The sequence below is a fragment of the Lutra lutra genome, chromosome 1 (assembly GCF_902655055.1).
Source record: "Lutra lutra chromosome 1, mLutLut1.2, whole genome shotgun sequence".
Lineage (NCBI taxonomy): Eukaryota > Metazoa > Chordata > Mammalia > Carnivora > Mustelidae > Lutra > Lutra lutra.
In genome coordinates this window covers 111,804,516-111,832,451 of record NC_062278.1, presented here as the reverse complement: position 1 = coordinate 111,832,451, position 27,936 = coordinate 111,804,516, and the positions used below count along the sequence as shown (strand labels likewise).

The 27,936-nt window shown below is 40.3% G+C and overlaps 1 protein-coding gene across 9 annotated transcripts in view; it reads right to left on the bottom strand.

Annotated features, from left to right (window-relative positions):
• Window positions 1-27,936, bottom strand: part of LPP (LIM domain containing preferred translocation partner in lipoma) — a 665,377-nt gene that overhangs the window by 511,138 nt on the left and 126,303 nt on the right. For 3 of the 9 annotated variants that reach the window (XM_047732767.1, XM_047732773.1, XM_047732708.1), the window contains one exon: window positions 11,562-11,629. The exons of 5 other annotated variants lie outside the window; for them this stretch is intronic. The gene's annotated coding sequence lies outside the window, so the exon portion shown is untranslated. Of the gene's footprint in view, window positions 1-1,770; window positions 1,903-11,561; window positions 11,630-18,615; window positions 18,790-27,936 lie in introns of those variants that run through there. One more of the 9 variants, XM_047732715.1, reaches the window with a different exon arrangement.

Below are 27,936 nucleotides of genomic sequence, written 5' to 3'. Positions count from 1 at the left end.
TCTAGAAAGTGATGTGGACCTGGCGGGGAGGGGGTTGGGGATAAAGAATATAAGCATCCAAATCTGCTGCAATCCTAAGAGAGACATAGCAAGCAGTGAAGGGGATGGAGGACTCAAAGCTACCCTTGAGAATCGGAGGACTGGTCATGTATAAGACACCCTACACGTTTGCAAAACACATAGCGCTAGAACTCTTAGGGCTGAAACCATGAAAACTCCAGTTTCAGAACAATGCAGAGGAGAACTTTAAACATGAAGCCGTCCAGCAGTAGAACAAATGGCCTCCCCAAAAACTGAAGTGCTCAAGTAGAGGCTCAATTGCCATCTATCAGGGAAGGCGTGTGTAGCACCCCAGCAGTGGGAGGGAGTCAGCATCCGAGGATGGGCCACTGCGGCTCTGTGCTTCAGAGATTTAGCTGCCCAGTGCTGAGAGATAAACAACAGCTCAGATCTCCAGATACCAATCTGAAGAACAGCCTTTAAAAAGGAGACCCCTGGGTGAAAAGAGCGCCCATTCAGCACCTCCACGGAGAGGCAAGGATGCGCCACACACAAGACAGGCAGAAAACACATTTGAAAGAGTTAAACCTGAACTGCTGGTACATAATACATGAGCCTCATAAATGGCTAGACAGAGCCACAACCGAAGTCTCAGAAAGAAAGAGAAGAACCTAAATGGTCCACACCGAAGCAAAGGTACAAAATATCTGTTTTATGAAAAGAAAAGGAAGTCATGGAAGGCCTAAGTGTAGGGAAGAGCTGATTCACAGGATGACCGAAGATCACATCAGAGCTCACTTCTGGTAACCAAGATAGTCACAGAGGAAGCAGAAGAATGTTAGAAAACAAAGTCAAAACAAAACAAAAAAAAAGGCAAAATAGCTGACAGATGGGAGAGCGCAATGAAATGCTGGATGAGAACTAGGAACAAAGGAGATCTCGCAAAAGAAAACTCAACATATTGGAAAATGAGAGAAGAATCCATTTGAGAGTGCACTGGACCAAAGTTTATAATCAGCCAGATTCACTCATTTTAATACACTATGACCTGTCTGACCCCAATCCCCCCCAAATCTACTGTAAATAAGAGAGGGGAACTGAAGAGAAAACATGATATCTGGGTGGAGCGCTACGGCTTTTCCCAGCATCCACCATCACAGTGTCAGTCTGACCAGTTTTTACTGAAGAAAACAGATCACATAAAATATTAACATCGGTAAGACGAAAGCAAAGGGTAATTTTTACTGGACAACCTCCCTCCCATAGGAAAGAAAAAAGGGAGGGAGAGGATTCTAGTAAAGAAGTGGGAGGCAGGGGTCTTCCAGCAAGATGAATTCGCGTGACAGATAAGAGAACGGGTGTGTGTGCAGTTACTTTTCCTGGGACTCTGAGCTAAGCCAGGTGAAGAAGGAAGTGGCTACTTCAACCCAAAGTCCCTGAGTCCTTTTTCCCCCACAAGGCTGAAATTCTAAACCAGAAAATGAATAAGCACTGAGCCACTCCTTCAACTTCTCTCAGGTCTTGGCAAACACAAAACCCTTTCTGTTTAAAGAGCAGCAGTGGTCACTACGAAGAGTGGGAAAAGAGGGCCATGGTACAGGGCTGAGCACAGAGTGGGAAAAATACGCCAAGGGCTTCATAAGAAAAAAAAAAAAAAAAAATATATATATATATATATATACACACATATATGGAAATCTTCCCAAATAAATTCAATAATTATATATATTTGGCATCCCATATTCACAAAAGAAGTTCAGAAACATCTACCTTGAGATTCCTGAAACTGGCACAGGAAATCAAAAGAAGAAAAGAGGAATTCACTAATAACCGGGTTCTTGTCCAAGCTCTGCCACTAACCAGTGCTGTGGTCCTGGCTAGGCCCCTTTCGGCTCTGCTCGCCTAAAAAACGAAAGGACAGGATTAGATCAGTGGCTCTCAATGCCTATGATGAGTGTTCTTCAGTGTTGACACTGGCACTGATGGGGCAAGAGCAATCAAGAGAGGGTAAAAATGGCCAAAGTCGTAACACAAATCGAGCAGTGGCACCAAAATGTCCTGAGAGCCATTGTACGTTTCACCACCAGGTCCCCACAGGAAAGGGGAGACGGGGCTAGTTCCATTTATAACGCTCTGCCATGCACTAAACATGATTAATTTTATGAAACTCAATCTCTGAGCACCCGTCTCGCTAAGATCCTGCGTGACAAAATATAAAGTAGGCACAAAGACCTTCTGCTGAACCCTGAACAATAATGGTCATCTTCAAGAAATGCACTTGTAGGATTGTCCAAATCAAGAGCTAACCCAACAGCTCTTTGCATAGAACATTCACTTTTATTTGAAAGAATGACTGACAAACTGTGGTCATTCAGACTTCGCGTTGCCAGACACTATCTCAAAAATAAACCAAGAGATTCCATCATTTCAAGGAAAAAAACTAACAGAATTTGTTGCCAATGATAAAAATCAGTTTTAAGGTAAAAATTAGAATTTTAAAAACCTTGCATCTACTATTATTGTATACTTGGTATATTCTTAATAATTTTATAATAATATATGATAATTATAAATACATATAACAATAATATATTTTTTGATGAAAGCAGTGGTGATATTAATGAATGTGATTTTGTTGTTGTTATAGAACAGAACTTGTCAACATCTGGAAAATTACAGTGAGCCAGTATTTCCAAATGAGCAATTTGTGGTGTTACAGAGGTGGAGATCAATTCAAAGTGAATATTAGACCAATGAATTTTAATATAACACAGTATAAAGAAGTTTAGTGAAACGATTTCAGATTTCACATTAGGGAACCACCACCTGTCAAGTTTTGGTGTAATATTAAAAAAGGAAACCCATAATTACATCTTTTCTACTTCTTCTTCCAGTCCTTTGGTAAATTCCTTCAGGATTTTCTTTATAAACTTTAATCAAAGCATATGTTGTGACAAATTGACATTTTTCTCCCTATTTTTTTGAAAATGTACTCATTTTCATACAAACATTTTTCTTTCAAATCTTTTCTATTTCTGTTTTAATCTCTAAGATGATATCATTAGCTATCATCCATATAAACAAAAACTCATGTTAAAGAATGTAAACAGGTCCTGAGACCAAACCCACAGCACTTGGATGTGACTTACGTATGCTCCCTTCCAGCCCACTATCAATCTCCTTTGCTTCTAAACCACAAGGGAAGACACGGAGTGGCTCAGTGATGCCTTCGGACCCTGCTCCTGTCCACCGTTACGTAGCGGCCACATCCGTGAATGTTTGGAAACACTGAAACATCTGTGCGACTTCTCGGAGTAGGCCCCTTATTAGTAACAAATATCTACTGTGTGCCTTCCGTGGGGCAGGCCCCGGTTAAGAGGACACTTAGATCGGAATCCAGACTCCATGATTATTTGGAGCATCCTCTTGAACAAAATACAAAATCTCTCTGCATCTGTTTCTTTAATGTGAAATAAGAATGGCAATAGAGCTACTTCATAAGATTTATTGTGTAGTCCCACTGAAATGACCCACAAATCCTTATTACAGGGGCACCTGGGTGGCTCGGTCAGTTAGGCATCTGCCTTCAACTCAGGTCATGATCCTAGGATCCTGGGATTCGAGCCCAAGGTCAGGTACTCCAATCCTGCTTCTTCCTCTTCCTCGGCTCATTCTCTCTCTCTCTCTCTCTCTCTCTCTCTCAAATAAATAAATAAATCCAACCCTACAACTCACAATGCCTAGCATATTGAATGGAAAAAAACTCAGGAAATCTTACCCATTGTTATAACTAAGATGTCTCTCATTGTTTGCGATGTACATGAAAGAAATAAACACAACTTAACCATATAGTATCAGGGGCTCAAAATCTACCCCACTTGCTGACACATTCAGCTCCATGAAAACTCAGAAGCAAAAGTATCCAGGAGTCCTCACTTCTCATCCCCAAAGTGAAAACAATCCGTCTTTGGTCAGGAAGGGAAGCAGGGTGGTCACAGTGACCAGGCACTGCTTAAGTTCCTCCAGCTTCTGGTAGTGGACCGAGCAAGGACTGCCTCCCCAACATCACTCTCCAGGCACTGTAGTGACAGGTCAAAGGACAGGGAGGAAGAAATCTGGACCTAGTTCTTGATCAGACAACAGAGGGGACTTTCATTTTCCCTTACCCCCAGCCCCCAGGGGCAAAAAGGTCATGTTCATTTCATCTCTTTACCCCATGTAAAGCCCAGCAGGAACAGGGCTGGGAAAAATAAGGATGCTCGTCAACCCGAGGTCAAACCAAAAGAAAAAGAGATGCCCTCATACTGCTAAGAATAGATTGCATGTAGGAGAGAGGAGGTGCTAATAAATTTCTTTCAATTAAAAATATAATCTGGAAGAAAAGAACCATGCGTGCTTACCTATAATTTCTTTATAAAGATATAAGGGAATTAATCATTAAACTAGTTATACTGCTGAGGCCCAATTTCATTTTTAAAGGAAAAAACATGATGCCACCTTTATTTTACTTCATCAACTCCACACACAACCACTCAAGTGTCAGTATCTTACTAGCCCGATAAGACTTTAACTGCTGATTTAATAGAATGATGTAAGTTATGCTTCCAGAATAATGTATAGAAACGATTATGCCCCCTTAACAGCACTTGGATCTTCAATCAGGAAATTCAATTTTAGCTGCAAAACTATGTTTTGGCAAAAGTGCAATTGAACTCAGTGTACTTGTCACATTTCTAAATATACTCCGGTCACCATGACAACAAGGGAGACTGATGGATCGCTTAAAAGAGTACGGTATATTTAATTGTCAGCATTTTAAACCGACTCAGAAAAAATGCTGTGTGATAGGTCTACTCACCATGGTTACTGCCGGCTGAGTCCATAATAATAAAAGGCTCACATACGCACATCGACAGCGTGCGCGCAAAGAACGTAAAAGTCATAAGGCCCTGTATTTCCAACCACGCTACACACCAGACTTGAAGAGTTTAGCAACGACTTGTTCTCATTAAGGTGCAACTTGAAAACCCCTCTCCTAGACTGTCAGGATCTGCTTCTGTACCCAAGGTTGTGACAGCAAATCCCAACTCCAATTCCAACGTCTGCTCCCTTAGACTAAAGATAATGATGAACTTAAGGCTATTTTCTCCTTGAGCAGGCGATGAGAGTCTCTTTCTTTTTCCTTCCATGTAAACTCATTCCCCAGCAATAACCTTCTGGGGTCCACACATTCTCTAAACAACCATTTGCTGAGCACCACTTCTCTGCCTATGCTGGGGCAACCTTCTATAGGCTAGGAACAGAGGGCCAACAAATACATACCATCCTCACATTTTGGGAGCTGACATCCTAAGACGAAGGGAAGACAAAGACAGAAACAAAGAATCCATTAAAGAGAATGAAATAATCCAAACTGATCCATTAGACTGCATTAAGACCGTGCTTAGCACATAGGGAGCACTCAGCAAGTCATCACCATCACTGTTTTAACTAAGACAGCTCTCACCAAATGAGCTTGCCAAATAAGGAAAGAAAACAAAGGCATGGTAACCAGGCTTCCAGAGAACCTCAAGTGTTATATAGAACATAAAGCAAGATAAAGGGAGAAAGAAATGGGAAGCGGAGAGGTGTGCTACTTTAGCTACAGGTTAAGGAAGATCTCTCCAAGGAGATACTTTTACTGACCCTAGAATGAAGAGTCCAAGCCAGCCATTTGCAGAATCAGAAGGTCAAGTGGGAACAAAATTGGCTTACACACAGGACAAAACCCTACTGAGTGAAGTGATTACGGAGTGGGAGATAAGGAAAGCCCACCTCACAGAGCCTTTGTGGGCTACAAGAAGGTCTTCTGAATGTTTCTAGATACCACGGAAGGCAATGTATGGTGGGGGTGAGATGCAATCCAATTAACAACTTTAGAAGATCTCCCCCTGTGGTGTAGAGAAAGGCAATAAAGGGAAATCATAAAAGTATAGAAACCATTTCAGAGACTCTATTGTCGCAGTCAAGGTAATGGATGGTGACGGACTGAGCCACTATTCTCCTATTCTAGTGCCTTTCCAAAGCCCCATGCTTATTACCCTCTCGACCACCTCTGGCAATAAAGGTACTAGAGCAACCAGAAATAGGGAACAGCCCAAAGGCAGAACACACAAGTACTGGCTAAGCATGTGGATGGAAGCCCTATAGCATGGTGGCAAACATGCCCCTGATCCCGCAGGTCTGGGTGGGACTCGAGATGCTATATTACCAGCAAGCTGGGAGGCTTATTGGGGTGCCACAAGCCCAGAAACCACACAGTTTAGAACCAGGGTTCTAGGAGAGCCTGGAGGCAGGAACCCCAGAGTAGCAGGAAGCAATGAGAGTTCATCTTAGAAGAATAATCGGTGGAAATAGAGAAGAAGGGGAAAATCCAAGAGCGGTAGCAAAAAAGATACAATCCAAGACTTGACGACAAATAACCCATGAGCAAAAATAAAGAAGATGGCGGAACTGATCTTGAGTTTTCTTTAATTGCATTATTCACTATGCAGATAGTTTCCATCTATCTAGTGCAAACCACTTTCACAATGAATACTGCCCCTGGCGACAGTCTATCCCTATGAGAGAGGGCCAAGGAAAAGACTGTGGTGACAGATAATAATAAGAACAATAATAACAGCAATCTCTTATTGAGAGCTTATTCAGTGTCAAATGCATCACAGCATGCATGATCTCCAGTTCCGACAACCCTATTCCTATCTCATAGATGACAAAAGTGAAATTCAGAGACATTGTGTAGCTCACCCAGAGTCACTCCTGCTTCAGCCAGATTCAACCACAGGAACAAACCGTAAAATCTGTTACCTCAACCTCCATTTTGCTTAACAAGTTGCATCTATGGGAGAATCGGATGCCCACTTGGGGCATCCATCCTCAAAGTCAGGGCTTCCTTGGGCTCTGACTAATCTTCAAGTCTGTAAGTGGCAAAAGTTGATACATGGACTCTAGGAGCTTAAGAGAGAAGTATGCAAGGTCAAGTGGCTGATCTGTGGCAGAACTGTGACTCATGTCAAAGCTTCCTAACACAAACGTAGCTTAAGCATTTTTATGCTTCTGCTCAGACTCTGTTCTGTACCCCTTCTCCAGGACTCTTCCGTGGCCCCATTCTTCTCTTCTCAGCTTTAATCTACATTTACTTTACAACTGTGTCTGCACAGAGAGGAACTGGCTCTCTACACAGTTATGGTCTGGAGTGAGAAAGAGGCCCTTGTTTGTGAAGATGCATGGGGAACGGTAGTAGATATTGACAAGACATCAGTAGATAAGAAAGATGAGCTGAGACATTTCCCCAGCCCAGGAAGTGGGTAAGAAATGAGCCACAAGATCTTCCTTCTAATCACCCACACTGTGCTTTCCCAGGATGATTCACAGGTATGGCTCCACCAACCTGACAGAGGGGACCATCATCAGGAAGATGAAAGGATGTTTTTATGCCTGCTCTCGCTTTTTTTTTATTTGTTCCTTCTTGAGTAATAACTATTAATTGTGCTATGCGGGCAGTGCAGAGATGAGTCTACCGGGAAGCCGGCACAAATCCATCAAGTGCTTTTAGTCCGAGCTTTTTAGAAGCAATTGCTTACCACATTCTCCCTGCTCTTTTTCTCAAAGCTAGAATTAAAGTGGAATTTACCACACAGTTACCCAATACCCTCCTCCTCCTCACCTCCAAAATGAAGACAGAAGATGGTTATTGGTCTATCATCCACAATCACAAGACATGTGAAAAAACCAACTCTTTTAGTGTTTATAAAGCCTAAGGATTGGTCCCTAAAATAGGCACTCCCTTTACATCAACGCATGACCACCCTGGGAAGCAGATATTGTCCAATTTGGACAGATGAAGAAATTAAGGCTCAGAGATGATGCGTTATTTGCCTAGAATCCAACAAGCAGTCAGAAAGTAAACAAAGGCCTTCTCACTCCAAGGCCAATCCTTTCTGAACACATTACAGCTGTCCTGTACACATCTCCAAGAGAACCCGGATCTTCCATGCTGTTCTGCAGAAGAATCAAAGCTTCAAATGTTTCTTAGAAATAAGGCTGTCTGTAACCAAAAAGGCTCTTTCAAGGGGCCTTTTGTAGGAGTCATGAGCAACAAAGCCATCACAGACTCCAGAACGCTTGCCCCTGACCAAGGCGACATGGTCTTGACTACAGCTGGATTCAGGAATCAGTTAGAATCATGTCTAACTTGGAAACATAGAAGCTCTTGATTTCCCAGCACAGGGTTCTGGACAAATAACATCCAGCAAAGACTATCCCCTCACCCAGCTCCAGGGCTTGCCCAAAGAAGAACAAATCAGGGGAGTACCTAAAATGAAGACTGAGGGCCTGTAAGTCCCGGGTTCACACAGGCTCTGGCTCATTGTGAAGTAAAATAAAATTTTTAAAAAGGTGAAAAGTTAATATAGGTCAAGCTTAAACTCATCTCTCATTATTATTCCCATGCCCTCCACTGGATCAGTAGATGTTAGAAAGGATCAAACAGGAGAGATAATAAGAAGAATCCAATCTTCAGGGCCTTAGATACACTGTCTGAACAAGGCGAGGATTACTATGTGTAAGCAGCATCCTTTTCTGTCTCCCCTTCCTCACAGGGGTGATGAGGTTAAGCATCTTGAAAAGATTCTTTATCATAAGCAGAGCTGACAGGGACACCTGATGAGAATGATAATCAAATCAAGAAGTAAATAAACACTCGGATCAATGTTCTTTAATTTTGGTGGATGACTTAAGAAAAAGGGTTATAAAGGTAGCTATTTCTCTCTTCCAACCATAAATATAGGGTAGTTTCTTAAGGTTTACTTTTTTAAAAGTTATTTTGTATCTCAATAGTTGCCAGCTAACCACCTTCATGTGCTAGTTAATGTGTGGTTTGGGGGGAAAGGATGGTAGAAAGAAAAAAGGACACAATCCCTATTTTCAAAAAGCTCAAAGTCTGGTACCTAAGGCCAAGCACAAAATGTTGTGATTTTTTTTTTTTAAGTCATCAAGTTATGTTCTCAATTATGAAAATACCAAATGTCAGATTCTTCTCCAGTCCAAGCAATAATGTAAAATGAGCCAATTCTTCTGAATCAGATTTTTTTTAATGAAAATTATGACTGTTGAAGCTTTTACTTTTAATGCCAACATTATTAGAACTCAGAGAAGAACACAAGGTCAATTTACTGTGTTCCATATTCTTCCCAGGCTCACACCACCACCCAAAAGAAATATAATGTGAGCCACATACACAATTTTAAATGTTCTAGTAGGAATAGAAAATAAATTAAAATAAAATAAAATGAGTAGAAAAAGATTTAATTCACAAATGCATACAGAATATTATTCTTTTAACAGGTGGCACTAACCACATTTCAAGTGCTCAGTGGTCATACGTGGCTATGAGCCATCACATGGGATAACAGGTCCCCAGCCTCTCCTCAACTTGTACCTCCCAGTAAGTGAACAAAGCAAAATGGTTGGTGGAGACAGACAAGTTTTACAACAGACATCAAGACACATAGATTCCCACAGGCAGAGCCAACCCACCCAGTATTGCCAATTATGTCTCTCAGTCTTAAATCTCACGATCGAGAGACTGCAGGACACTGCTAGCAAATGGCCCCACCCCGAATGTGAAGATGAAGAGAACCAAACAAGACCAGGATTACTACCAACAAAATGGCAGCTTAGCCGCTCTACCCACTGGGATGCTGGTTTTGGTCCATGGATATGGAAGATTCTGTTCCCTCGTCAAATGATGAAGAGCTCTCCCTCCATCATTCTCCATACTTCCTTCATATAGGAAGAGGACTACTTCCATTTGACCAGTAAATGGCTGGCATCTACGACACTATAAAAATCAAAGGAAGGATCATCTCTAGAAGTCAGTAGGAGAGATAGACAAGCTCTACCTCTCACTTCCACCTCCTTTCCTTAGTGTTCTCCTTTCTGCTGGACATCTGATTTCTAAAGCAGGTCTAGATCCCTGTACATTCCCTAGGTAAGAATACACAAAGCCAGCATTGTAGCTCAGGTCTTCCCTCAGGCAGGCCCCCAGGGTTAAGACAGAAGGATAGATTGGCAAACCCGAACACAGGCTTCAGGTCCACACCATGTTCCCTAATTGAGCTGTGGGAGCTGCCTGCCTTGAAAGCGTTGGTCCTCCATTGCAATGAAGCTAGTGGCTTGAAGACTAGTCAGCAACTGTCACCCTAATTTGCAAAAATGTTAGAATGTTAATAGTCTCAGACAAATGGTTGTTAGTTAAGACCTAACAAAACAAAACTGATCACCAGCAAGGTGAACATCTCTGTAATAGGTCATCTCAGGTTAATATCATGTACTTCCTGATATGAATCCCTAAGAAGGGCATTTTGCCTGGATGGTGGTCTTAATGTAGTGAAAAGAAAGGCCATCTGTACCCCAATGGCCAGCGGCAATGGCCACAGTGACCAAACTGTGGAAAGAACCAAGATGCCCTTCAACGGACGAATGGATAAGGAAGATGTGGTCCATATATACTATGGAGTATTATGCCTCCATCAGAAAGAATGAATACCCAACTTTTGTATCAACATGGACAGGACTGGAGGAGATTATGCTGAGTGAAATAAGTCAAGCAGAGAGAGTCAATTATCACATGGTTTAGCTTTCTTGTGTAGCATAAGGAATAACATGGAAAACATGGGGAGATGGAGAGGAGAAGTGAGTTGGCTGAAATTGGACAGGGAATCGAACCATGAGAGACTGTGGACTCTGAGAATCAAACTGAGGATTTTGGAGGGGAGAGGGGGTAGGGGGTTGGGTGAGCCTGGTGGTGGGTATTACATGGAGGGCACGTATTTCATGGAGCACTGGGTGTGGTGCATAAACAATGAATTCTGGAACACTGAAAATAAATTTTTTTAAAAATTGGAATGATAATTTTGAGTCTATATTTTCACTTAAATTTATTATGAACACTTTTTGCATGCAATCAAATATTCGTCAAAAACCTAATTTTAGTCACTGCATTATATGTAAAATGCATAAAATATTTATGTATATTTACATGTTTATGTTATATTACACATAATAGCAGTTCTTCCTGTTTGGGAAAAAAAAAAGAATCCACCTTAGTCTAATCATAAGAAAACATCAGATAAACTCAAACTGGGGAACATTCTGCAAAATACCTGCCCAGTACACTTAGAAAGTATCAAGGTCATGAAAAACAAGGAAAGGCTGAGTAAGTTACAGATGGAAATGGACTAAAATGACACTATGAATAAATGCAGAGTAGTAGCCTAAGCTGGACACCCAGGAAGAGACAAAAGGCATTAATGGAGAAACTGGAGAAATTCTAATGCAACTACAGTTTAATTAACTGTGTTGTACTAATGATAATCTCTTAGCTTTGACAAATGTATTTGGTTATGTAAGATATTACTATTAGAGGAAGCTAGGTGAAGGCATAAAGGGACTCTGTTACCAGTTACTATCACTAGTTACTATTTTTGTAACTCACCAACAGCAACATGGTTAAACATTACCTGGGATGAATACCCCAAGGCCCTTTCCAGCCAAACCAAAAGTCCGTCAGGAAGAAGAGCTGACAACACCGAAAAACGACAAGAAAAGACATTACATAAAATGATTTCCTGCTTTGTATTGTTCTTGTAATAAATTAAAAAGTATTTCAAATGCATTTGATTAGTTAAAAGACTCACTGGAAGCTAGGAATTAGCTCAATTATAGAATTTTTTTTAAATTATAAATAAAGGAATAGAATGACAAAGGCCAATTTTGCCAAAAAAGAAATTGTAGTTGAAAAATTTGTGTTTTTGCTAATTTTTAAAAATTTTCTTTTATATTTAGACCAGCAACAGATAGAGAATCATCTCCCCAAATCATGGTTGAAGGTTTCAGATATTATATTGGCTCTATTTTGCTGAAAGAAAAAATAAATAAATAAAAAGGCTTCTCCATCTGTGCTAAGAAGGAAAAAAGCTCAGCCAACACATTCACGGGGTTTTCAGAGATTCAATGTGTCCAGACCTTTTAGTTCCCATCCCAAGTGTCAGAGAAACTATATAACCTATCCTGGGAAAAGTTCTTTTCAAAAAATCAGGATACCTTTTTTTCTCCCCAAATTTCTCTCTCAAAAGTCAGTTTTTCTTCAACTCAGTTTATTTGATCCAGCAAACCAAACAAAGATCAAAGAATAAGAAAATTAAATTCTACCATCTTGCATAGATAGATGTGTGGGTAGGTAGGTGGTTGGATGGGTGGGTGGATGGATGGATAGACAGATGATAGATAGATAGACAAGAATAAAAGCTGAAGTTATCCGAGCCCAGTTTACAAGCTAGTCCTCTGCTAAAGGAAAAGGACTTCCAAAACCATTTTATTCCTTCTGAGCCCTCAACACTATAACACAAACATCAACATACTCACCAAGTATTTTTTCTCATCCTACATGAGAAAAATGTCTGCCCTTCAACAAAGGTGGTGAGTGTTATAGAAACCAAGTCATGGAGATCAACACTGTTTGGATGAGGAAACAGTGCACCAGAAAGAGAAACAGAATTATCCAACTCAGGTCTTTCCTATAAGAATCCCTCTTAAACATTCCTTCAGACATTCAGACTTTACATTAAAAAGTGGGACCAAAAACAATTAAAAAAAAAAAAAAAGGCAAGTAGTGGGAACCAAGTACCATACTAAATAAAAGAGCAGAGACAAAGAATACCAGGCTCTTCTTGGCCCTAAGGAGCTTTGGAAGTGCTTCCCTCCTCCTTAGTGGGCATCTGGTGGGCTTTCTTGGGACATGGCTCTTCTGTGAGGACCTGGGTTTTCCTGCAGCCTCTCTATCTACACGTTCCTGACCCCCTACACGCCAGATACACAGGGCCCTAAGCCAGCGTCAGCATTTTTCCGATGCCTCTTGTCACCACTAGGCCAATGACTGCATTGTCACACAGCCAGACTCTAGCCTCCTACTCCCCCTCCTCTAGTTTTTGCTCTTACTTCTCCAACGAGATTCTCAGTTCCTGGGATCCTCCCTTTTTCCCTGTGTGCCATCTCCTCCTGGCATAATTTTTCCCCGGTTCAAGGTAGAGGCCATATAAAATAACATTTTAGGCATGATTCTGGTCCTTTATCAGAATTACCTTCCCAGTCCTCACACCTACACGGTTTGATTGTAGTATATGACATAAAACCCCAAGAAGCTAAGATACCAACACTGCAAAAGATCTTCAATAACAATGCTCTCAATTTAAAGGGCAGAGTTCATTAAGCATTTTCTTACTCAGTCACTTATTCGACTCCCAGGACTCTAGTAAATTAGACACAACAGAATCAGATGCCCATTGAGCAGAAGAGCAAGCAAAGGTGCAAAGAAGGGAAGTAACCCCTACCAAGGGTTCACAGGAAATTTGGGGGCACTGCTGTAATCTGAATCCAAATACCCTCACATCTAGCCCAGGATGCTTTCCATCACTCCATGTACCCGAGGTTTTAGGAGCCCAGGCACGAAAAAAATGACACGCCACTAATGGTGAGTACCAGTCTTTACCCTACACCAGAATTAAACTAGTATTTGTACTTGACTTAGAAAGGGGGAAATAAAAAATTAAAAAAAAAAAAAAAAAAACTAAAAAAAGTTCTCCAACTGATTCTGGTAGAGACGATTAGCAGAAATATCTTGCAAAGAACGTGGGTGTCCTGGAAGACTCATCGCCGTCATCATTATAATTTCTAATCATGCTGTGTGGGCAGGTGTCCGTGTAGCAGAAACACCATTGGCACCCAGATTAGCAGTTTCATCGGGAGACTAGAAACTAAGTCTGCAATTCTTAGACCTCAAAGTCTGAATCACAGCTTTCCCCTCGGGGATCAGCAAATATGCAGTCTGTGCCTTAGCAAGGACTGTTGGGCCTGCCACGGGAGGTAATCAAACACCGGGTCCATCCAAAAACACACAGCAAAGCAAGGTACGGGAAGCTTCCCGTGAGCCTGGAAATACCACAAGATTCAAAAACAGAAGGCCGGAGTTGTAGTCCCACATGATGGCTCTAATTCACTGAGTAACTTTGAATGAATCATTTGCCTTCTTTGCATTTTTTGTTTTCGTTCCCATCTGAAAATTGAGAGTTTTTGAACTATTGGTTTTCAAATGAGACATGGGATAAGATCAGGAGGGAAGGTAGCCAGGAGCAGGGTGCTGGGCTTTCCCTCGATCTGTGCCCTCCCCGCCAACAGCAGCACATCTGTTTTCATCATTTTCCATCTACAGTCGGGCCTCTCTGTAAGATTTAGCTTCAACAAAGGGGCCAGACTCACAAAACTGATGGGCATGATGTCTACTAACCTGTCAGCTCTTAACATTCTGATTCTACTCAGATATGTTTTCTCCCAGGCTAATCTTGACAGAGATCTTTTTACCTAGTTTTACTTGACTGGGGGAAATTGTATTGGTAGACTTTAAAGACATTAATAACATACTCCAAAAATGTAATATGAAGCATGTCAATATTTTCTTATGCCTCCACATGAGCAGATACCTAGAGAGAATGACCAAAGACAGCGGAGGAGAAGTAAAGCAACAGAAGGAAACCCACCACAAATCCTGTAATTATTTCACAGGGATTTATTTATTCATACAAAAATACTGCTTAAACACCTGCTATGTGATAGGCATTACGGTAGTCTCGAAGCAAACAAGCAGACACAGTTCCTGTCCCCATGAGGCTTATTCTGACTGGATCTGGCATTTTTTTATTTACATTAATAAAAAAGTAGAAATGAAAACAGATGAAATAAGAGTCAAGCTCAGACAATTAGAAAAACAACAAAATAAACCTGGGCAAAAAAGAAGAAAACATATTGAAAGAGAAAATTAAGAATGGTACAGCCAATAAATAAGGACTGTTTTCTTAATAAATAATAAACAAACCTGTGTTAAATTAACCAAAAGAGGGAATAGAGAAATAAAGCACAAAACCACAAAACTTTCAGTAATAACACACTAAACACAAGTAATAAACACAACGAAAATGAAAATGATTATAAGAAATTATTGAACTCCATGCAAATCATGAAATAGGTGACTTTCCTAAAATACAATTAACAAAAGTAACCACAGAAAAGATATAAAAGCAAATTAGTTGAATTAATGGAGAAATATAAAAAGAGGAAACACCTCCACCCCTCCAAAAAAGGCACCAAGTCAAGGCAGTTTCACAGGGGAATTCTTTCACATATTTAAGGAACAGATCATGTAAGTGGCATTCAAAAATTTCAAAAACAAAGGAAAAGGAAGGCCTCCAGATTATTTTATGGTGATTTAAGCATAACTCTTATACTGGAATCTGGCAATGCAAATATACACATATACCCACCCACACAATTTTCAAATAATCTCACTTAGGAAAGCTGATGCAAAACTTTTAATAAGTTATTAACCTCTACATTCCAACAACACTAAAAATATAATACACAAACTATGAGTAAGTGCATATTACTCCAGGAACACTAGCATGATTTAACGTTTGGAAAATGTATTTATATATTTCACCAAATTACAGAACAAAATATAAAAATCTAAGACATTTTCTCAGCAAACAGAAATGGAGACAATGCATAATTTCCATAGTTTCCAAAAAGGTATTAAACATTTAACAACCCATCTCCATTTTAAAAATAAAAGAACACTGTCAGAAGAGGGATGGATACTTTTCTAACACAGTATATTTCTCAAGCCAAAGCCAAAATTACAATTAATATGGAATATTGTAAGTACAGGCATACCCATTAAAGTGAGGAAAAAGAGAAAGACATTCAATCTAACATTGCTATTTAAGATTTACTTTTCTAGAGGGAGTAGATAATACAATTAATAACATCTGTAAGAGTTATGAAAACTAGAAAGAAAAAGGTAAATTACAGTTATTGTCAGATTATATGATTACTGACCTAGGAACTCTAAGAAATTCACCTAAAAGTTATTCAAATAATGGAAAATTCAGGAAAGGGGGGGGTAGAAAATCGATATACTGATATCAAGAGGCTACATACACACACGTACAATTAGATGATATAACAATTCCATTAGTTAGAGAAAGCAAAAAATACCTAGGAAAATAAATTTATAAGAAATATGCACAGTCTACATGAGGGTAACTTTAAATGCTCCTGGTAACATACAACAAGACTTCAATAAACAGAAAGGCATTATCTTCTAGGAAAAAGAAATGACATATTTACAACATATAATGTAAATGATTAAGTTTAGAGCAATCCCTATGAAAAAATCAACAGGACATTATTTTCAGAACTGAACAAGTCCATTCTAAAGTTCATGGAGAAACAAAGTACTAAAAGACAGAAAAATTTAGAAAAAGAGGAACTAATGAGATGGGAGTAGCCTCATCAGGTAACAAAACACACTATACAAGGGCAGTAACTGAAAGCATGAAAATGGTGCATGAAGTGACACAGGAATGGAAGAGGAGATCCCCAAAATGATACAAATCCCTAAGTATTAAACATTTAAGTAATTAAGGATCAAGAAATTTAATATACAATAAAGGTAGCTTTTCAAATCAGTGTGGAAAAGATGGACTATTCAATAAATAGTATTTGGACAGGTGGATCCAGAAAATATCAAAGTGGGGGGCACCTGGGTGGCTCAGTTGGTTAAGCGTCCAACTCTTGATTTCAGCTCAGGCCACAATCTCAGGGTCAATGAGATCGAGCCCCTGCATCAGGTTCCACACTAAGCAGGAGCCTGCTGGGGATTCTCTCCCTCTCCCTCTGCCCCTCCCTGCTCGTACTCTCTCACGCAGATAAAAAAAAATCTTAAAAAAAAAAAAAAAATAGATCCCTACCTTACATCTTTTGCCAAAATATAATTTCAGTGAACCAGTGCTGAGAGACTGAGCTAGAGAAAAAACAAGACAGAGGGTAAAAGAAAAAAATAAACCAAATGAAAAACAAATAAATTGGTAATTTTTTTTTTAATAACCAAGGGGGAGAAGGCATTTCTAAGTGTTACACAAAACCCAAAAACTATAAGCTAAAAGACTGAATGGAGTATATAATTTTTTTAAAAAGTTTATATGCAAGTTTAAAAAGACAAGTGCAAACTGATGGGGTTTTGCAATTCTTATCACACACTAAAGACTAATTTTTTTTAGCTGAAAAAATAAGCAGAAGTCCAACAATCCAATAGAAATGAAGGCAAAAGAGAACTCACAAAAACAAAAAACAAATGATTCTATCCTATTTAAAACGGTGTTAAAAGCCACTAATGGCAATAGAAATGCTCATTAAAACTACAAGAGGGGCACCTGGGTGGCTCAGTGGGTTAAGCCTCTGCCTTCAGCTCAGGTCGTGATCTCAGAATCCTGGGATCGAGCCCCACAGCCGGCTCTCTGCCCAGCAGGGAGCCTGCTTCCCCCTCAATCTCTGCCTGCCTCTCTGCCTACTTGTGATTTCTCTCTCTCTCTGTCAAATAAATAAATAAAATCTTAAAAAAAAAAAAAAACTACAAGATACCAGACATAAGATACTGATACAGAAATGATACTGATACAGAAATGATTATCTAGCTTTAGGATTATATGAGAAAAGCAAGAGCCAGAATAATGTGCACAGTGTGCTCCCTTTTGTCTGAATATTCTATAAGCATGGAAATATAAAGGAATGTAAATACACTGTATGTTTGTTTAGACCCAGTTTATTTCCAGAAGGAGATACAAGGAACAGTGTTGGCCTCTGGGTAAGAAAAGTAGAGAGAATGAGACCCTGATAAGAGAAAAACTTATTTTTCATTATGCCTCTGTTTTGTGACTTTTTAATATTCTACTGTATTTTTGTGTTGATTATTCCATTATTTTTTAGTTTTCTTTAAAGAAAGACTGGACAACAATGTACCAATGAGAACACTGAATGCAGGGCAAGAGATTCAGCCAGATAGATGGTCTGGAACCTTCCAGCTCTGCAATTTACTATGGCCTATCAGACTGAGGATGATAAAGGGGCTAAGGTTTGAGGCCTAATGCAGCTATATAAGGCCCTTGACTTTGGGGAAGTTCTTTATTCTTATATCGTCTCAGTTTCCACAGTTGTAAAACAGAAAGCTAAAATTTACACCTCAACAACTTGCTGTCAAAATTAAGCATGATAACATATATCAAGCACCTAATCCAAGGCCTGACAAGGAACATATGTTCAAAATAATAATAATAACTCTAGTGTTGTTTTCCTCAACCACATACATTAAACCCAGTAGCCACCCTACCCCCACCGGCCTCTGTTTTCCGTCTCATCGCATAACACTCCGAGTCCCCATGAAGCAAGAGCTTAAATAAATAATGACCAACTCTAAACATCAATCAGGAGAATAACAAGAAAATATGTATGTCAATTCCCACATTTCACTGAGGAATGAGCAGAGGATAGCTGTAGTTAGGGAATTGGGGAAACAGATGAAAACTCCAGTCTATTGACCTCCAGACTTTCCACCACAAAATTTCACACGCTGGCAAAGAATGGGCCTCTTTCCCTTAAGGCCAATAGCCCGTTGTTTTTCAAGGTTACCTTGTTTCCCCTCCAAGAGCTCCATGTTCACTCTGAAGGCCCTAGAGCACACCCCTCCATCAGGCAGCCCAGCCTCACTCCCTCGTGAGCGTGGAGAGTTCCAGTGCCCACAAGGCCTCCTCTTCATTCTCACACACATCAGAGGACAAAATCACCCTGCTATGTAACAAAAAGCCAACTTTATCAGTCTTCTAGAAGAGGAGGGGGGGAGAGGAAAAAAAAAAAAACAAACTTGAATGAAGTACTTGATCCTGACAGAAGGAAACGGGGACCCTCTTTCTAGAACCCAATGACTTCACAATGGATGGAGACCGTGCATCCTGAGAGCACCAGGTTTTCTTCGTGGTGATGGTGGCACTGAGGTTTTTGTGTGTTTATTTTGCTTTATTTTTCTGTCTTTCTGTGTTTGGTCTTTGAGAAAGATTCTATTATGGTGGCTATCAATTCTCATTTAAAGAAATAAGGACGATGGTATTAATAATGAAACAAAAGTACTTTTTACTCTCTGTGGTCTGCAAGTAGTTTCACATTTCACTCCGACAGAACTCCGTGTTTTACTAATGTGAAAGTGTGTGGTTTTGGCAATAGCAAAGTTCTTCTAATATTCAACTTTCTGTTGTTTCTTACTTGCCATTTACAGTAAACGAATCCCGGCTTTTTCCCCTTTGTCAAAATCATTCTGACATCTTTAACACAACCAGGCCACCTCGAACATGGTACTTTTCATGAATACCCCAAAGGTAAGAGCCTATTTAGATCCAGTTTTCTGCATTAAACAATCCCCAGCCTGAAACCAAAATGCCCAAAGTTTGTCTTTGGATATTCTGAAGAATGTCCTGGAGACTGTTCTGGAGAAGCACAGAAGAAAGCCCAGTCCTGCCTTTGTTTGTTTCCCCTTTCCCCCAGAGTTCCCTCAACCTTCATTTTGGGCTAAACTGGAACAGAGAAATCAGGGCAGGTCAGTCAGGAGAAAAGCCACCACTGTCATGGTTTTCTTCATCATCATCCTTATTTTGGTAACTTACTCTGTAACTTCTCTAGAAGCCCCTTCACAGGTTCTTAACCATCCCGTCAAGCCTGATAAATAGGAAATGCCAAAGTTACTCTCCTCTACCACATCTAGAAGAAACTTAGGCTCAATAGAGGCAAGCGAATGGCCCAGGAGCCTCCTGCAATAAATAGCAAGATCAGGTCCTCCATCTGTTTTCTTGTTCTAGAGCAAGGGTTCTTCCCACTGTCTATGCTGAGGAGAATTGCCTGGAGTTCCCCTCAACACTACATCACTGACTTTTAGCTGCTTCTTCATGACACACTGTGACTCCACCAGGAAGGCTGCCCATCAGCTTGTACTTGGGGGCACAACTGTGTATGTGGGGGGTTGGTTCTGACTGCTCAGTGCTTGGGCCACACCAGGCCTGAAGTAGGTATCTTCACAATGAGTAGGAGGCCATCGACTGTCAGCTGTGTCACAGGCAACCTGTTACTAGTCATTGTTAAAGTCCTAAAAGTTCCAAATGAATTGTTTTTATTTAGAAACCAGCACTCCTTCAAGGTTATCTCTACAATAGTGTCACTCACGCTTTCAGTACCTCCTCACATAGGAGATGAAGAGGCAGAGTTATGGATGGGTCTACAGTCATTCCAGGTAACCTCTGCCTGCCTTCCCTTGGTCCCAGCCTATAGGGTGCCGTCATATGAACATACTCCACTGTCAGAGATTTTGATGAGTAAAGGCAATGGACTTTTGCTGTAGATAAGGAGAGCAGAGTACCCTACAGAAGCTGGCTTTCCTAGAAAGAGATGATAATATCTAAATTCCCTAATGACTGGGTAAACCTCTACCATCAGTCCTGAATTAGTTCTAGGACCTGATGTTTGGATAATAAAACTCAGAATGCCCTGCTTGCTGCCTCATTAAAACAACGTGCCCAAACAGAGGAACACCGGTGTGTTAGCGTGCCTCGATGTACACAGAGCCCCACCCACACCCATACCTCAGCGAACAGAACAGATCCAGCCCAGCACAGAAGGTGTCTAAAAATATTCCACACTTCATTCGGTACAGGTCAGGACAATGTCCTATCAGCGTCTAAGACATAACAGTCGTAATTACAAGTTTCAATGACGTTGGCTTGACCATCACTGTTACCAACTTATCTCATGGGACTCTAAGTCTGTATTGTTTGCCCCCCTCTCTAGACCGTAAGCTCTCTGCAGGGAAGGACCATTTCTTCAGTCAAATAAATACTTTTTTTTTTTAAGATTTTTTTTTTATTTTATTTATTTGACAGACAGAGATCACGAGTAGGCAGAGAGGCAGGCAGAGAGAGAGAGAGAGAGAGGAAAGCAGGCTCCCCGCTGAGCAGAGAGCCCGATGCAGGACTCGATCCCAGGACCCTGAGATCATGACCTGAGCCGAAGGCAACGGCTTAACCCACTGAGCCACCCAGGCGCCCTCTTCAGTCAAATAAATACTTAAATGAGCACCTACTATGTGTCAGGCACTCATCTAGATGGTAGAGATATAGCAAAGAATGAGAAAAGACTAAATGTCTGTACTCCGGGAGCCTACAAAGGCAGGAAATTCACAAACAGGTAAATGAACACATAATTTCCTGAGAGCAATAAATACTTAAAAGAAAACTAAAACAGGGTATAGGAGATAGGAGTGCTTAGTGTGGAGAGAGGTGCTGTCATCTCTATGACTTCTACTTTTAACCATTGATTTGGAGCTTTTAAGAGAGTATCTATGTCCGATCTCACCCCTAGACATTCTGATTTAATTACTTTGGGGATGGACTTGAGCAACAGTGTTTTTTAAAGGTATTTCCATGATTCTAACATAGCATCAGGGTGGAGAACCACTGGTATGCTTGATTTTGAAGGTAAAGAGGCCCAGGCTTGAAGTCCACGTGTTATGTACCATCTGTCTGATCTCAGGAAAGATACTTAAATCTGAGTCTTGGTGTCCTTATCTATAAAAAATCAGATACTAACAGTAACACACACACCTTTTGGGGTTGTTGTAAGAATTAAATCATATATGTTATATCTCTGGCAGAGTGCCTAGCTCATGGAGAGGACTCAGTAAGTGTTGGCCACGATGTACTGTCATCTTTATCAATTAAAAATATGCGCAGGAGATGCACAGTAGAGGGCTAAGGTCCAACCTGTAGTTTGCCATGGTGTGCACTTTTAAAGGGCTTTGTTGTTGCTTTTAAGAGCCAAAGCTGAGGTTACTGAGTGAGATCACAAATTGCATTTCTCTCCTTCCATGAAGTGTCTCTCATAGCGTTTTTGAAAAATTTCAATGAGTTGTTACATTTAAAAACAAAACAATCTCACATAAAAATCTGGCAATGTGGGGCGCCTGGGTGGCTCTATCAGTTTAGCATCTGCCTTCAGCTCAGGTCATGATCCCGGGTCCTGGGATCAAGTCCCAGGCTGGGCGCCCTGCTCAGGGAACCGGCTGCTCCCTCTCCCCTTGCCCCTCCTACTCCCGCTCATACACTTTCTCTCTCAAATAAATAAATAAAATCTTTAAAAATAAATATGGCAATGCATTCCCACAGGCAATAATTGATGAGCATGAGTCAGCTGCCATCTTTTTCAGAGAGAGTCCTCTCAAGCTATCCATGTCCCCTACCACATCCCATAGCTTTTGTCCCAAATTGCACACTGACTCTGGCCAAGAGCCAGTCACATCTCATTAACACATGTGCACTGTTATCGTCTCTACAGGAAAGAGGAGAACAAAGTGTTACCTCTACCCAAGACTCCTAAGTGGGAAAATGAAAGCTAGCTAAAAGGGTGTCGTGTTTCAAGAAGACACTATAAGTATTTATTTGTGGAAGTCAAGGTTAGTTCTGTATATTAACTATGCAAACGAAGTGTATCTGTGTCAAAACCATAAACCTTGCATGTCACCTGTTCACTCTTTTACATAACTTAGCTGGCCCTGTAGGCAGAGGACCTATTGTGTCCCAGACACTGAAATAGGAGCTCGGCAAACAGCTCCATCATCTCACAACTTTGAGAGGTACTTTCCATTATCACCATTTTCAAAGATAAGGAAACTGAACCTAGGAAAGGATGAGCAAAGGTCCTGGGGTATGTAAAGAATAAATGGCAAAGTTAGCTATGGAACCAGAACTGTCTGATGTCAAAGCCGACACTTCTTCCACCTAGGGAACTATTTGGTGTAATTTTTTTTTTTTTAAAGATTTTATTTATTTGTCAGAGAGAGAGAGAGCGAGCGAGCACAGGCAGACAGAATGGCAGGCAGAGGCAGAGGGAGAAGCAGGCTCCCCACAGAACAAGGAGCCCAATGTGGGACTCGATCCCAGGACGCTGGGATCATGACCTGAGCCGAAGGCAGCTGCTTAACCAACTGAGCCACCCAGGCGTCCCTATTTGGTGTAATTTAACTATTGAAGAGAACAACCACCAGATGGGACAACTCCTTAGAACAGTATATCTTTCTCACTCTGGCCAATGTACTTGCAGTCCATGCCACTAATGGTGAAGACCATCCCAAGAAATTTCTGGCAACTGTGTCTTTCAGATGTTGAGAAACCTGCAGACCACACAATGAAACCTGTTCCTGTCTTTCTTTTGTCCTATGTAAAGACTGCTCAACTTTTAAATCTACAGTCAAACAAATCACAAAAGAAAACTGTTACTGTAACTGTGTGTGTGTGTTTGTGCACACGTGCGCGCATGTGTGCATGCGTGTCCGTACGCATGTTCTGCTGATGAAGATCAAAACCAGTGACTGAATGGAAGGATGAAGACATATTCGGGTTCATCTCAGCGTCTTTTTGCTGAAGCCTCCCTCGATTCACCTTGTCAGAACTTCCCTGCCACCCGATTCTAAAACAGGTTACTGTACATACCTTAGATCTGTAAATCACATCATATTTATCTGTTATGTGTCAACATCCCTCCCAAATTAGAACTCTCTGAAAAAGAGAACTTTCATTCACTTTCATCGACCCACCCCAATCCAGCCCCATCACCAATGTTAATAAGCACAAAGCACGGCACATAGTCAGATGCAAAAATAAGTGAGTAAGTGAAAATAAGATTCACCCATTTTCTAACCATGTTTAAGCAAATGCCTATTTAGTTTTAGCACCTATAGGGCAAGATTTTGTGGGGAGACAGAAATTAGTTTTTTTTTTAAACTTCAAGATGCATACCATCTACTGGAAGAGAAAAATGTAAATCCATAACCATAATGCAGAAAAAAATTAAAATTAAATCTTCAAAGAGACAAAACAAAAAAAGTCCTGGCAGTTGAGAGAAATGTGCAAGATATGAAAATGCTCAGAATTTTGCTATAATCTATATTTTAAGTGGTCAATTAAAATATACCTACCCAAACAAATATGCAATTTCTTTCTCTGATAATTTACTGACATTTCATTTTTGAAGTTGCTGACACTTATCAAAAGAGCTGTTAAAAAAGGTCTCCACCATAATGGGTTCAAAAAGAATTCAACTTTTTTCTTTTAAAGGAAGCTTAAAGGAAAGTAGCTTTGTATTTCAGCAATTCTAGAAGAGCTTGACTTTCTTGACAATATAAGTGCAAAGAAACTTGAGTCAAAACACACAAGAAAGAATAAGATGCTCAAGATATTTCAAGTCTACAATTATTTGCTGAACACATGCTAAGTGCCAGGAAATATGTTAAGCTCTCCAAGGAAACAGAGCTCAGTCTTTATTTGGGGTAACAGTGGGGTATTGGTCCAGGAGAAAACATTAGGATGTAACTTTATGATAAGCAGCATAGAAGAGGTGTGGGCAAAAGGCTATGAGATCCAAGGGGGAGAGAAATTATGTAAATTAGGAATTCTATTGATAAATGTGGCATAGCACTATGAAAAGAAAACTAAATTGAGTAACTTGGCATTTGCATTATAATCCCGGTTTTGCCAATAATTTGGTGACAGAATTTGAGCAAGTCACTGCCTACACTTCAGACTTCAGTTTCTGCCATCATTAAAAAGGAGACATACAGCCCTCCCAGTGGTCACATTCTAAAAATCTGGGTATTAAGTTAAATAACCTTCTGAACTAGAATTATGGCAAGAGAAAGTAAGCTTTCTGTGTGTTTGAATCCATTTGTCCCTTAGATGTGAGTCAACCAAGAGTTTCAAAAGCAATTAAGTCTAGCAGCTACACAGAATTGGTTATTTTTGTTACATTTTAAATGAGTGACTAAATTATACATCGCTTCATCATAAAGGCTGATGCACAAGATCAGTAGGGGACATATGAAGGCAGACAGATAAGTCAGATGGATTTCCACCAGGGCTCCCTCTCCATTCCATGGCACAGAAGGTACAGAGAAATTCTAGGTCCAGCTGCCAACAGTCAGTACTGATTCAGTTGGTAGAAAAGGAAGAACCTATTGTCCATCAGAAATGACCACAGCATAACTTTCCAATGACATCTCCCACTCTTACTTCCTTTCAAATCTTTATTTTATTAACAAGCATTGGTCAAATTTGCCTTACCAAATCAGAATCTCTAGGGAGGGTGCTAGAAATCTGTATTATTCAAGCAAGTGATGACCATGATCAAGCAAGTCAGGGAAATCCTATTACAGAACATTCAAACTACTCTTTCTTCACTACAAATGCCCTGCTTCTTGTCCACACTGTGTGTTTCTTCCACCGGCCACATGTGTCTCCCATCTCCGGCTGGTGACACACACTTCCCTATCCTTCAGGTCCCAATTAGAATACTACCCAATTCCACTAGCCTGAACACTCTCATACATGTATTTCTTATTTTCTAATTGGATAACGAGTGCCTAGAGATCAAAGGTGGATTGTGATTCATTTATTCACTCATTCTTTCATTTAACAAATATTTATGCAGCATCTACCATATGCCAGGCACTACTCTAGGCCCTGGTGACATAGCAATGAACAAGACAAATTTCCCTATTTTCATGGGCATTCTGGCAAAGGGGTTGGAAAACTGTGGCCCACAGACAAATCTGGCTCATTGCATGTTTTTGTCAAATTGTATTGAAACATGGCCACACTCCATCATTTACATATTGCCTATAACAGAGTTAAGTATTTTATTCTTTACACTATAATATTTATATTTACTTTATATTGTCAGATAGGAGAATGAGTAGCTACAACAGAGACCATATGGACCTAAATATTTAGGCTAAAATATTTACCATCTGTTCCTTTACAGAAAAGTCTGCTGACCCCTGTTCTAGCATATCCTTCCCACATAGCACTGGTTGACAGTAGGCAATTAATAGATGCTTAGATAATAAAATAAAGGTGGAAAGTGAGAATAAGATCATATAAGCAGGTCCTAAGGCAGAACATCTTTTGTCCAGTCACCATCTTCTGCCTTAATTACACAACATGAATTTTCATCCAGGATAGAATGATAGTAGCAATGCTACACTTCAGCATGATTAAAAAGGGAGGGGGCAAGCTTTCAAACCTATGGAAAAGTTAAGAAGGACATCGATATGCTCTGTCATCAAAAGTTGTTACTATTTCAGGCTCATTTGTGATTTTAACAGCTGGCCTGGCAAAAATACATTACAATATCTGTCCTGCTGGCTTTCTAGAGCTTACCAAAGTTTGGGGAGAGTTGTTATCGTATTTCATTGGTTTGTTTGCCTCCCTAAGATGCATCATGGGGAAGTGATCTGTGCGCCTTTTGGATCAAGCTAATGAAAAACTCCTGTTAAGAGGAACATAAACACAGGGCGCACCTAAGGAAAACCCCATTCTGTCAAATACCAAAGTCAAGTTTAGAGATTCAATCTTATAGTGAGATCCTAACAATTGTCTTCTTTATCATATCTCTATGCAAACCTTCTCACGGTTCACAAAACGAACCAAATGATCTGAGAGCTGTGCTATGCGCCCGCTGCTTTGCAGAGGCTGAGTTACTATAAAACTGGAAGTGGAGAGCTGATACACAGCTAAGGTTTTAAAAGCACAGTGTGGTGTGGTTTACTGCAAAGAGTAACAGTTTCAGAGTCAAGTCTTCTCTTCACTGAAGCTTCTCTACTTGTTAACCATATAAATTTGGGCAAATCATTTAGCCTCCACCAGTCTCTGCCTTATATTATGAGACGAACACAAGTTACACTGCAGGGCTGATGTGAGAACATCCTAAGGATAGGGAAGTGCAAAGCAGCCTTCTCAGAATCAAAAGAAAACAGGTCTTCAGTAACAGCTGGTTCCTTTCCTCCCATTTTATCCATATCAAGTGTAACACTGGTCCCCACGCCCCAAAAATATCTTTGTATAATATACCTAAAGTCCCTGAAAGTGTTACAATATTTTCTTTGACTCAATAAATTTGAAAAGATGACATCTTACATCTTTGACTCTTTCCTAGTCTAAACTCAAGAAATTCTTTTCTCTTCTGAATTTACTACTCAGAAGTGATACAATAGCTCTTGTTTATTCTATTTCCCAGTGACGGATTTCTAGCAAAATAGTATTTGAAACAACATTGTCCCAAATCCATTATGTTAACAGCACCCTGATGAGTATCAGAGTGGGCTATCAGGTCGGTTCTGAACGTCCCTCCAGATTTCCCAGCGAAACAAAAATGATCAAGTTCTAGTCACTTTCACTTTCTGGTTCTGGTGCCCTAGGCCCCTGTGATCCCTTTTGTAAAATGCAACAAAGAAATTCACATGCTCCCATCAAAACAGTCTCCATTCATTTACAGACAAACGTGGACAGGTGAGTAGATAGATGCGGGAGACAGATGAAGATGGAAAGAGATAAATGAGAGGGGAAGGTGAGAATGGCCAGAGGATGGATGATTACACGGATGACTGGATGGACAGGTGGGAGGAAGGATGGGTGGGTACATGGACAAATGGGGGTAAGGAACTCAGGCAAACATACCTGGCAAGACGCTAAGCAGACACAGAAACACAAAAAAAGAGGTGAAGACATAAATCCATGACAAAAACATTAATCTCAAGACTGAAATACCAGCACAATTCCCTCTCCTAGCCTACTGCTCCTTAAATCTCCATTTTAAAATATCCAAAGGCCTCTCTCCATCATTATGTCATCACATCCCAAAATGTGGTAACTGTAGTATTATGTATGTGCCCAGCAACAGAAAATGAATCCTTTGGGCAAAACAAATTTACCACATCCTCCTAATAAGAGGACATAACAAGTATTCCAGAAGGCATAAAGCAACTTATCGAGAGCAATGTATTCAGGAGAAGAACCATACTATTTTTCAATGTTTCTCTAATTAATGTTTGTTAATTAAGAGAACTTGGCCTTATAGATTGGG